General features: G+C 45.4%; 1 protein-coding gene across 3 annotated transcripts in view; it reads left to right on the top strand.

The window, feature by feature from the left end:
* Positions 1-13,075, top strand: part of LOC119175823 (F-box/WD repeat-containing protein 4) — a 46,496-nt gene that overhangs the window by 8,813 nt on the left and 24,608 nt on the right. The window lies entirely within an intron of this gene.

Below are 13,075 nucleotides of genomic sequence, written 5' to 3'. Positions count from 1 at the left end.
CACACTCTCGATATGGCGTACGTTGCTGGGCTGGCTGAAGCCTCTTGTGACAACAGCGCCACTTCCAGCTGCCGCGCAACACTGCTGAGTTTTGAAACTAAACAGGCCCACGACCATTTCGCAGGCATTTACGCCGTACAGCCGCTCTTCATGATTGATTACTTGAAAACTTTATTGGACTGTTTACAGTGGGCTTTCGCTTGTTGGCTTTAGCACCATGGTATAAAAAAAGTTTAAAAGAAAAGGCACAGCTGACCTCAAACTTATCAGCTTGTTGCTGCTGGCCACGCCGCGGTGCAGGTGAAAATGCTGTAGGCCGTGTGCTCATATTTGGAAGCACGTTAAAGAACTACAGGTGGTCGAAACTTCTGGAGCCCTCCACTACTGCGTCTCTCGTAATCATATGGTAGTTCTGGGATGTTAAACCCCACATATCAATCAATCAATCATTCTTATTGCTAGGCAGGGAATGGTGGTGTCTTGCACAAGGTAACGCACCAAAAGTTCAGCGTGGCCCTGATGAGTGGGTCTTCAAGTATTCAGTTGGTAGTCTCCTCCAAGGAGGAGGTTAAAGTAATAATTGCTGGAGCGGAGGAGGCGGCCCTCAGGTGAAGCCGCGTGCCACCATCTTGCCATAGGCAGAAAGCACGACCTCCGCAACTCAAGTGCCTGCGGCTGCACAGATGCTTCGAATGTTCACTGGTGTTGTAGCATCTGGACGTTGTAATGGGTACATCGTGCCCTTCTTAAGGCTACATAGGTCAAGCGAAAAGGTATTCTGGGATAATGTTTCAGTTGTGGGTATGATATTTTAAGCTTAATGAAAACTGTATGCCGCAACACATGCATGCTGATAGCTGTAAACCTGTCTTCACATATTTCGTGGTCATTCTTTTTTTCCTAACTGGTTTCTTAAGGACCCAAATGTTTGAATTTGAAGCACATCGGGGTGTGCTGTTGAACACTTGTCATTAGATGACTGGATAATTGCTAGCGAAAATACAGCTATCACAAGTGTTAGAGGCACTTGTCGAAGTGTTACAACCGGACTGGACTGTGACCCGCAAGTTGTACGGCTGGGCTGGACGCATTTTTAAGGGGAGATGCGAGTTGAAAAACGCAAGTTCTTTTCAAAATTACCGATTTTTTATTTTTGCCTGTTTTGATAAGATTAGTACCTCTACTATTATGGAAAAAAAAAATACAGGTCGAGACTTCACTGGAAATGCTTTAAAATTGCAGCTAAAGAGCACAAGGTGCCTGTTCCAAAGTGTGCAGTCTTCGAGCACCTTGCCGCCAATAATGTGCCGCCGCTTGCCATTGTTGATCACATGAGCTGAAAAATGAAAAGTCAGCCTCACTCTTCAAATAACAAATTTCCCTCGCTGATGCAACGCAAGAAATAATAAGAAAAAGCACACTTCTACGTGTTTTTCGAACACCGCGACTGGCTTGTCACGTGGTACAGATCGGGGACTGCCATTAGCCGCTGCGTGCCTGTATGTGCTATGAAGCCTATTTGCGGGGTCCATCTCTTGTCGAGCAGCGCAGCTGAACAATGCTTTTCTCATGTAATTATAGCCGTTATGAATGAAAAAAGCTATTGCTCGCAAGTGAAAGCCCAACGTGCGGCGGGCTCTGTAGGAATAAGCTACGAGCAGCTGGTCCGATTTGCAGCAGTTGTTGGCTTGCAAAAGCCAATGCATCAAAAGTCATTCACACTCGTCAGCCAGAAAGTTCATGATGCGGCAATGGATGATGTCAGCGCCAATCTTGCGAGATCGAAAGAGCTCGCAGTCAGGGAACTTAGCAGGGACAACATTGCCATTATGTACGACGGTATGTGGCACAAACATAGCTGCAAAATAGCATGACACTGGGCTTAGTTTAGATTTCGCAGTTTTGTCGAACTTATACCTAGCTTGAAGTTGGCACAACGCTCTGCCAGATGGAGTTTTGCAAGCGTTTCATGGCCCTGTCTGTGAGTGAAATGTCTGTGAGGAGTCAACTCTAAAAAGCCGAGAGGGACCAACTCATGGTGCTGGCGTAATTTAGTGGCAGTGGCCACTACAAAAAAAATTTTTCTTTTTGGTGTGTGAACTTCATCAGATTTAATGATATCTTTCATAAATAAAAACTCAATTTTAACTTTAAAGCTCGTTTTTCTCAAAACACAAGTTTTGCCATTTTTTTCAATGTGCCCCTCCCTTTTCGGGCACTTCTATTGCTCGGATCAGTATGAAATTTTGCCCAAATATTTTCGAAAGTATGACAAATACAAATATGTAGCTTAAATTTCAATATGGTATTGTATAATAGAAAGAAATGTATGTAAACCTTTACTAGGGTAGGTGAAATATGGATTTTTTACGTCTTATTTTTCATGCCTGTTAGATATTTTGTATATGCTTCCTAAATAGTTATGTGCATTTATTTGAAACATTATGAACTATGAATGGTAAAAAATTACGGAAGTTTAGGGATGAAAAAAGGGAGGGCAAAAGGGATAAGGTTTTCACTTTGTCATGTTGCAGAGCTAAAAGTATGCAACTTGCAAGAAAGCTAATTATATATTTCAGATCAGCATAAAAACTTCCATAATCAGCTCAAGTTTCATTGCTCTTGGGTGAATATTAAAAAAAAAGTCTTCGAGTAGCATCTCCCCTTAAAACACCTGCAATGTGTACTGATACACATCCTTGTGCTTGTTGATACCACTAGAGCGGTAAGCGAGTGGGAAAATAACACACAGTTAGCTATTCGTTGAAATTAAATAGGCGTCTCTGACATTTCGTTTTTGATTACTGGCAGGGGCGTAGCCAGAATGGCTCAGAGTGTATGACACAGATGAAATGAGTGCGCTGTGAGCTATTAGGGATCTTCACCAACTAGCCCGGTCATGCATCTTGCCTAGGCAAAATTTTTTTTTGGATTTGGGGGGGGGGGGTGGCATTTCTTTGTTTGCAGTGCCCCTTAAAATATTGTCCCTTGAAATTACCATCTGTTGCTTCCTATGCCGTAGTGAAAAAAATTCGGGAGGACAGAGGAGGGGGGGAGGGCACGGTGTACCAATCCCTGGCTATGCCCCTGCTTCTTAGTTGTGGTAATTAGAAGTTTAATTCGCTACCACGAGGGTAGTTAACATTGTTTAAGCAACACACAGGGACCTGTCTATCTTTTTTACATTCGTGTCTTTTATTTTGTTATTTGAAGTACAGCGAGAAAAAACCAGTGTCTGAACTGTGCAATATTTGTGGTGCAACTAACTTCAAAGAAGAGGACCATAACTGAGGGAAACTAGAGCCGTTATTTGTATTCAACTTGAAGATGCGAGAGTTGCATTGGCTACACGGCAGCTCTTAAAAAAAAAAAAAGGTTCATGTTTCCTAAGGGGAGCTAAAGCCGCTCGAGAAGAAAATTTTACTGCAGAGAAATTGTAGTGAACCGAAAGAGCAAGGCTTTATCCTCAAGCCAAAATAAAAGGGATTAAAAATCAAAAGCCAATTTCTGAAAGTAGGGGAGGGGGGAGGGCATTCATTTTTTCAGTGAGCATATCCTTTGAACAGGTGAAGTTTGGGACACCCACTTTTATATTTCACATTAAGAAAGTAGTGGAGATCTACTTACGCATAATTCCATTTCATGAAGAATAAAGCAAACAAGAAAATGAATGCCGAGAAAGTTTTGTTGGTGTGCACGCTTCTAAGGAAAACGCTTAAAGAAACAGAATACGCTCTACTGTATTCTTGTTTGCCGTTTGACTTCTTATTCTTGACACTTTACCACTTAATACCCTCCATAACCGTTGAAAACCACGGCAGAAAGAAGCGGCGGGCGCGCTTTGGCTACCGTATCTTGCCTATGGCAAGATGGCCACCACGGCTTCACGGCACTCCATTGGTATGTATAGGCAGCCACAGCTCCAACAAGATTTATTTAAACCTCCTTAGTCTCCTCGATGTCTTGCTTTAGGTGAGGCAGGGTATGTTGGTCTTTTTTCATAAAAGCAGCTCGACTCTATTGGTGAACGAGGCATTCCCAGAGGATATGCTCTATCATTGCTGGCTTATCGTAGTAGCTGCAGTTGGGGTCATTGTACTTTGTCGGGTATGTCTTGTGAGGGCCCAGTATTGTTGTGAAGCTTCATGTTTGTAGTGTTCAGAGTGCAACCTCGTTAGATGCGCGTGGATCTTGGTTGCGGGGCATTGTGTTTTGTAGCTTGATCCAAATTAGGCCTTAGTTGTCGCCGGCGCTGAACTTTCGCAGGGTAGTTGCCTTCATGGGTCTCATCTTGGGTCATTGTTAAGGCCTGCTTCGAGCTATCATCCCCGAGTCGTTCCTTGCTGTGATGCTGCAAGGCACTAGCTTGTGCCCGGTATATTGGTGTGTTCAGGAATCCAAGGAATTCGTACCCAGACTGATCGTTCTTGAAGTTGGACAGCATAGTGCAGGGTGTGCCTTGCGTATGCTGGTAGCTTTCTTCTTGCTTGGAGTATTTGAGGCACTTGCTGCGAATCTGTGAAAATGTAAATAGCTTTTGGCGATGATCCTGTTGGATTGTAGTGGGCTAGAGCTTTCGATATAGCGTACCCTTCAACTGCTTTGGGCTGCAAGCAAGATTTAGTAATAAATAATGAAGGTGCTTCTTCTGTTCTTGGGTTGAAAAATGCCCCTGTATTGAACAGGCCTTCTAGAGTGCATGAGGCATCCGTGTAAATGATTTCTTCTTTGTCAGGTATACTCTTAAGGTACTCAATATGCCACTGGGCATAATAAGCACCTCACTTCATTCATATGTTTTGAAAGTGGCCAATCGTCTGTCACGGTAATATCTTTTCATGCTGGAATGTTGGGTAGAATTTGAGGCAGCTCTTGGTTGCTTATACCTAGCTCGTTTGTGATGGCTCTTTTCACACAGGTTAGCTTGAGGCGCTCATTTTGAACTTGCAGTGCAGGCTTTACGTAGTCGCCTAACGGAAGGAGTACACCTGTACAAGTCTTCGACTTTGGTGTGCTTTGGTAGTTCTGTGGCGATGCAAACGCATGTTTTGTTGATGCATTCAGGTTTGTCAAGGTGGGTCGGTGTCATTGGCAGGAAGGGTAGTCCCTTGAGTGGACCAGTGCTTGTACAAGTCTTTTAATTAGGCCCTCGAATAGGCCCCGGCTACAATTTGCCAACTTTTGCAGCTTTCTTGTTGTATGTTTCATCATGCAAAGCGCTTTTTCTACCCATTCAGTGGACTTGATATTTTTTTTGGTATATTATGCCTAGTATCTTAATGTGCTCTTTGGGCTGTATGCTTGTGCTGTATATAGATCATTGCAAGGAGGTAATATTTCGTCTGTGACAGAGGCATTGTAGCATTCTCCCTTTCTTGAGGGGCATATATGGGTGAAAACTGGGCTAATCATTGTCTTTGAATTGCATTGCCCTTCTATCGTAAGAGATTGTATTATGTACTACTTTATTGTGTACCAATATTTATCAGGTGGCAACTTGTGCTCTTGATAATTAAGTGCCATGATCGTGCCACTTATTGCGATAAGCAATTTTGCCTGAATATATTGAAAAGCTATGATTAGCCAACCTACATTTACTCCCCACGTCCTTCACAGTAAAAGTGCTTGAGTTATCATCATCCCCTTTTTTCGTCATCTGTCTTTTATGTTTTGGCAGCACAATGGCAATATCAGTATCGTGTTCACTTGCAGCAATCTTGACTGCATCCAAATCAAAGAGTCGTACATGCGGCCGAACGGCGTCTTTCAGAAAACTAAGTATTCACCGAGGTAGACTACTGAAGAATAAAAAGTGTGAATTTTCACTGCCATATAACGCACAGTGTTTCATACCAGATACACAAGACTCTGAACGCGTGCGGCGTTCTTCTCCAACAAGCAAAACATTTCGATGTTCGTTCTTACATTCCCCAACATATCCACTGAACACCCTAGAACTCGCAGTGCGAATGGGTGACCATAAGCGACCAAAGCGCACCTGTAACCAGCCCGTGGTCGTCGCAAAGCCAGTGACGTTCAGTGTAGACCCCCTCCCTGTCTCCTGCGGTGCGACGGGGGGTAGTTAGAAAGAGAAACTGGGGAAGCCTCACGGGCAAGTGCGAAGCGTTGTACACCTTGGGAGCGCGGCTTTCACGCCAGACTTTACGGCATTGGAACATTGCGAGGAGAGAGCAAGACGGTTACTGATGCTGAACGCAGAGTTTGGTCTATTCAGCAATCGTTCGCCTCCAGCGGGTGTTATTCCGTGCTCATGCTGCGGCGTTTGCATAATTACCTTGCGTGCATGCGTCGCTGGCATTCTGCATAGAAGAGAGAAAATTTTGGATTTGAAGTCAAAATGAATGTTTGATTCAATGTAGCGATTTATTAAGCTGCCGTCTGGTTACAGTTTATACAATTAATGCTATGTTAATGCTGTAGTTTTTCCTGTTAAAGAAAGTGACGTCTGGTCTTGTTTCTTCCATTTAATTTCAGGAATATGTCATACTGATGTGTGCCCTCCTGCACATTAGATAGGAAAAAAAAAAACTTGGGCATGAGATGCCAGCATGCGCAGTGGTGGTGTCAACGGCGCCACTGATGCGGGCGAGTAGGTGCGATTATAAAATGCTCCACATTTAATAAAAACAGACAGCTCAATCCGCAAGCGAAATCAGAATGTCGCATTCTGCGCTCACGGGTTACATGCAAATAATTGGGTCACTTTCTTGTTTCTTTTGTGGAACTACCCCTGATTTAGATTGGACGCTGTTAAGAGAATTATTACAGGCACGCTGACGTAATCGCAGTTGCAACGCATAGCGCGACGGTTTTATTGCTTTTATGAATGCTTTTTATAGCATCACTTGGTCGGTCGTATTTCTATCCAGCGTAGCCCGCATATCCACGGAGTGAATGATATGATGAGTGGGGCAAAGTGTCCAGCCATCCGATGCGTGCTGTAGTGTGATAGGAGTCGACGGACGCATGGACGAATGAATGCATGGATGGATGGATGGATGGATGGATGGATGGATGGATGGACGCTTTTCCCCACTAATCATTCACTTCGTGCATATGCTGTGATTTTGTTTATTTATCCCTCGGGCGCCGAACAGCGTTTTGCTTGTAGTTGACAAGTCCCACTGAACGTTCCTCATCTATAGGGAAGACCAGTTGTGGCGAGCACGGCTGGATGGCCGGCGTGCCAGCCTAAGAAGCGAAGAGCGCTTCTAAGAAAACCACGTCGTGGCGCAGCTGTGATCACATTAGGTCGTCTGCAAGAATTCTCGGAACAGCGTTACAATGAAAAGCAGCGCTAGTTGAATGAGAGCAACGAGTGTAAAAAGTAATCCATGTACGTAGAACGCTGCAGTCGCCTGACCTCGCCTGCGAATCGGGCTCCTATTTTACTTTCTTCTTCGCCGGTGCCCCCTCCCCCCTTCTATACAGCCCGCGAACTTTGAAGTTTCGAGCACATGCGGATCTCTTGCAGAGGCATCGCATTTCAGCTGCTCTAATATGGGCGGGGTCAATCTACAGGAAAATAAAAATTCATTTGAAAATAAAATGCGTAAGCATTGACTTTGCCTCTCATTCTCCTTGACCCGACATTTCCAAACTAACACAAAGCTATATAAAAGCGCAAAACCATTTTTTTCTTGCCACATAAAAGCTTCGTCAACAGCGCGACAGCCTTTTCGACCAAAAGAAAGAGGGCCCCGGTGCGGAGAAAAGAGGGGGCCACGCCCCCCTCTGGAAACTCGTTCTCTGTGCGATTGAGATGGCCGGAGAGAAACGCGCCGTGCGCCGCAATCTCGAAGGCCATGCTATCAGCAAAGAGATTTCTCCTGCATTTGACAGATGGCGCTTTGCCGCAAAAGACGAGACTTTCAAATTTTGATTGATGTCGTCCACGCTCGCGCTGCTCACAACTGTTTAGCATGGTTACCAAACCTTGTTTTGACTTTTATTGCATTGTTATTTTCTGATATAATGGCTTGAATTAACATTGTTTCGTTTTTTGATGGCACTGGCTATTATGTCGAAATGAAACAAAGAATTGTGGGAATGTGAAGCCATCGGCCCCGCCCTCAGCGACTCTTACGCAGCCCCGAACTTAAGAATCAAACCCTGGCTGTCCAGAGTGCCCGTGAACGGGCCGCCAAGCTCGGCTTTACGGTTCCTACGTGGGATTAGCCGGGTGGCCCGGGGTCTCCCCTGTGTCTTCTCAGGACAAAAATTAAGTTTCAATCAATCAATCAGCAGATACATTAAAAAAATTTTCTTTATAAGAACCAGGGGGGGGGGGGGGGGTTCATTACGCTAGTAAATACGGTAAATTTCTGCTTGCTGTGGTTTGTGGGTTTGAGAACAGCTACTAACTCGGTTTTCTCTGGTGGTGATAACATCGATTGCGTTCAGAAGTTGCTGCTGTTGTGTAGAGATGTCTCGCACGTTAGACCATATTGTAACATCATCTGCATAGATTTCCGCCGAGACCGAAGAAAGGCAAGTGGACACATTGTTATGTTGAGCAGTGTTGAAGAGATAACAGCTCCCTGTGGAACTCCTATTTTGTTGGTGTATGATTGACTGGTAAGAGAGCCTATTTTTATAAAAAGGTCCTGTTTCGCAGAAAACTCTAAACATAATTGTACAGCCTTCTACCAACAAGCAGTTCTGACAGCGCTCAAAGTGTAGTATCATAGGGCACAAAGTCGGAAGCCTTCTTTACATCAATACTTACGATAGTGCTTGGCCATTATGGTGAGGGGTCTTAGTACATTCTCATATAGGCGCCGGAGTGTGTCCTGCGTACACAGGTGGGGTCTGAAGCCAGTTTGGGTCCAATGATAGTGCTCCCCACTTTCTAGCATCCATGTGAGATGTTTTTTAACCATTTGCTCCATCACGTTTTCATTTACTGAAGTTAATTAAATGGGCTAAAGGTTACATGCAGTCGTCGGAGATTGGTTCGGTTTTGGCAGTGGTATAACATATGAATGTTCCCACTCTTTACGGAGATTGCTATCTTCCCATACTTGATTGATGAGGAAAAAAATGGGGATTTGTTGGTTATCTGTCAGTTGCTGTAATTGTTTGTACCTAATCATATCAGGGTTCGAAGCTGTTTTACTATTTGATTTTTTTAGTGCTATCATAAGTTCTTGGATTGTGAAACGAGCATCTATTATGTCGTTGCTTTGTTTTTTCCTCGGGCTACTTTGGATACTCCGAATGCCTTGCCAGTTCTGGAAAAAATGTGTTGGCGCACGTATTGGCGGTAGCTGGCACTGATGAATGGGAAGCCAGGCAAAAATTTTCAGCGGCTGTTGAAGTTTTTCCCCGGCCTTCCAGTGATTTTACAATGTTTCATAGCCTTTGATTATTTATCCGACCGTGGAGTTGGTTGCAACAATCCCGCCACTGTTGCCTACATAGCTTGCTCGCGTACTTTCATGCCTGTCTCGTAAGAAGTTTAAGCTTCAAAGATTGCGAGCTGTTTTTTCAGTCCTGCATGCATGCAAAGCAGCGATACACGCCTCCCAGAAGTTAAGTAGATGCCTATCGGGCACAGGCTTTTGAGGAACTTAATTGTAGGTTTTACCTGCCTTTATTGTCACTTCTCATATGTGTTTTGTAAGTTCATCAAGGAAGGCTGTTTCAGGGCATCCATTCATATAAGACCGATGCTTGTCCCAGTCGATAAAGGAACCCTTCTTTGACACAGAAAAAATTTCGCCCCAGACAATCACAATTGGTAAGCGGTCGCTGCTAATATTGTCAGTCTGTATGTCCCAGTGCGTACCTTTTGGTAGGTGCCTAACCCTTATTAGGTCCGGCGATGTATTATTCTGCTTCGCGTCGCCAATCCTTGTGTATTGGTCTGGCATGTCGAGGAGGGTAAAGCCAACGTCTTTCAAAGCTTCCTTGAGCTGCTTCCCTTTGGGTTCTTCTCCCGGGCTTTGGTGACGGTGCCTGGCTTTAGATAGCGCCTCGCGCAGGTGTGGCACGTGAGCTCGGGGCTGCGAGAGCCAATTGGACTTAGTCACGTGCACGCCCACAAGGGTCTCTCTATCCTTGAATGTGTTGGTAAGCACGTGTTTTTCTTCGTTCGTGTCCCCCTTGGGAATTGCCGGACTGTAGGCTGCCTTGGTGCCTAGGCATCCTCGGCGGGCGTGTTTACTTGTGTGTTAGCTCCAGTTCCGTACAGTAAGCCAAACAGTGGTGCCTAATGCTTGACGTAGCTTCGCCGTCCGCACTTGCCGGAGGCCTATGCCTACGAGATTTGTTCTAACTATCGCGACCAGCCCCAGTGGTCATCGCGAGAGTGCGCAGCATAGTCGCGAAGGATAGTTTCTTGACTGGCGTGTCAAAGCTCGCCATTGGCAGCTGCGATATGTTCGCGGCCTCCCCTTTTTGGTGATCATCCGTGTGTGGGAACCTTTGCTCTCCGCGTTCCGGAAACGGACGTTGTACTGTTATTTGGGGTGCCTCAAAAAGAAATAAAGTAGTGTATTGCTGTTAATATCGAACACTGTTTTGCCTTGCCGTGCTAAATGCTTGAGCGCGTATGGAGCGGTGCGCTACACGGGAGCAGGCGACGTAGACGCGGCTCTGTGACTCGCTAAGCCTGAGCCTGCGGTGATCTGCTGCAGTGAGTAGTGAGGTCCCCACTATGTGAAAGACAGATGCTGTTTCCTCGTGTTCTCCTCCTCTTTTAACTCCTGTGGAAACCTAACTGACGTGGCGAGCAAGGGTGTGCTTCCTTCAGTTCTAAAGTTTCAAGTCAACCTCGTAGACGTCAGTATACAATAAAACTTCGGTGATACGAATCTTACGGAGTTACCAACAATATTTGCATCATCCGAAATTTGTATCACCAGAAAAAATGTAGCATGCAACAAAAGAAAGCTTGTGCACAGGGCCTGAACAACGTCATGAAGAGCTCTAAATCACTGCAACAATCATATCACTAGCAATCATATATACTAATAAATATAGAGTATGTGTGTGCATGTGTAATTAACGAACCAGATGTGTTGTGAGCTGTGACAGCTAGCACACCCTTCTATAGTCACAGTACGCTTTTGATGCAAAGCAGCTATGCTCGACCCTCCCCGCCGCGGTGGTCTAGTGGCTAAGGTACTCGGCTGCTGACCCGCAGGTCGCGGGTTCAAATCCCGGCTGCGGCGGCTGCATTTCCGATGGAGGCGGAAATGTCGAGGCCCGTGTGCTCAGATTTGGGTGCACGTTAAAGAACCCCAGGTGGTCAAAATTTCCGGAGCCCTCCACTACGGCGTCTCTCATAATCATATGGTGGTTTTGGGACGTTAAACCCCACAAATCAATCAATCAGCTATGCTCGACCCTGCCTTCTGTGTGAGACGTCGTCCACTCTAGTTACCGCTCCTCCCCCTAGAGGCGCTTCTCAAGGAACTTCTTGAAGAATCCGCTAGAAGGTGCTGGTTCGCAAGGATTCCTTCAGTTACACTGATTGGGAGCGCATCGGTATGACCAGTAAACAGCAGTCTGACTCATCTGCAGCTGCTGCTTGGCGCACTCGAGCCGCTGCCGCTTTGAGTTCACCCTGAACTTCGTGCAAGAGAAGCTGAAACACGACGACACACCACCACACTGCTTCTGAAAAAAGAAAGGCTTGCGTGGCTGCAGCACAATGCGATCACAGGACAGCACTATAAGTTGCTGGCAATAAATTTATGGGAACCCCACATTACCCTAACTATCTTGCCTCACTGCCTATTTCTTAGTAAAATGAGAAAAACGTGATATGATTTTGGGATACCTTGTCGGGAAGCGTTCTCCTAGAAGACCATCAAAAATGCAAAAATGTATCAAAAGCCTGATGAGTCCATGATTAAAAATATACTCCAACTTACTACAGGAGAATATAACAAAACCACACAGACGTTTCACCACCTATGTGGGTGGCATCATCAGTATGCACTGGCATGAAATGAGCAAAGCTCAACCAGTCTGCTTCTAGTCTCGTATGTCTCTGTACACATCCAGTAGGTAGCAACAGTTTTTGTTGCACGCCGACTTGTCTTGCCCCACCTTTTTGTCTTGCCCCACGTTTGTCCCTGAGCCAGCATCGTAGCATTACTGAAGTCGGAGTTATGCCTCGTTGTCTAGCAGTGTTCGACGAGTTCGATCTTGGAATCCGTGGCATGGGTGGCTCTTTATGCTCCATGAGCATTCTTGGCCACTTCCTGTCTATTTTTAGTGACCGTGAGCAGTTTACAGCACTACCAGCAGGCATCGCTTCAAACGAAGGAAAAGAAACACTGACCCACCAACTTGCTAGCAAACATGAGGTCGCACAGTTGCTTCCGAGACAAAACGATGGCAACGGCCACTTGCAGTGGCTTCACCCTCACACGCTCGACGCGCCATCCTTTTGCCACGAGTGTAGATAGTGAGCACACTGCGCCAGAATGCAGAGCAGCAGCTGTCAGCACCATGTTATGTGGAAAGGAAACTACGTAACATTGAAGCAAGGTGATGTAATGCACTGGGCGGGGCACTGCGAACGGCATTGCCCTCTCCTGCAGAAGGAAGCAAGTTGAGGGGGAATGAGTCGGGCAAATATCGAGGTCGTCATAACTCCAGTCCTACTTTAGCTTTTCGAAAAAAATTTTCCGCTAATGTATTCTGAGAGGTGTCGGACTCATTCAAAGGTGTTTTTCACGCCAAGCACGAGGCGTGGTTCTTCACCGCTGTAAGAGTGTGTTAGCCTTCGTTTTTAATTATTAACAACATTTAAGCAGCCACATTAACAACATTTAAGCAGCCACATTGAAAATCAAAAGAAGCTGTGCATGAACTTCTAAGCGACATCATGACACATCGTTTCACTTTTCTGGCTTACTGAGCATCTTGCTGGAATATGAGTGGCACTTTTTCACTCACAGGTGCAATTTTTTCCCTAGTGTCCCTTTAGGAGATGCAGACATGGGGATACTGGTAGAATAATTATTTGCATTAATTCGTGTACAGCTTACATGGGTGTATAAAGCTGGTGGTTCCAATTGTATAAGCACTATCATGA

The sequence above is a fragment of the Rhipicephalus microplus genome, chromosome X, assembly GCF_043290135.1.
Source record: "Rhipicephalus microplus isolate Deutch F79 chromosome X, USDA_Rmic, whole genome shotgun sequence".
Lineage (NCBI taxonomy): Eukaryota > Metazoa > Arthropoda > Arachnida > Ixodida > Ixodidae > Rhipicephalus > Rhipicephalus microplus.
Note: the sequence above shows the minus strand (reverse complement) of the source record. Positions and strands in the feature narration are given on the sequence as shown.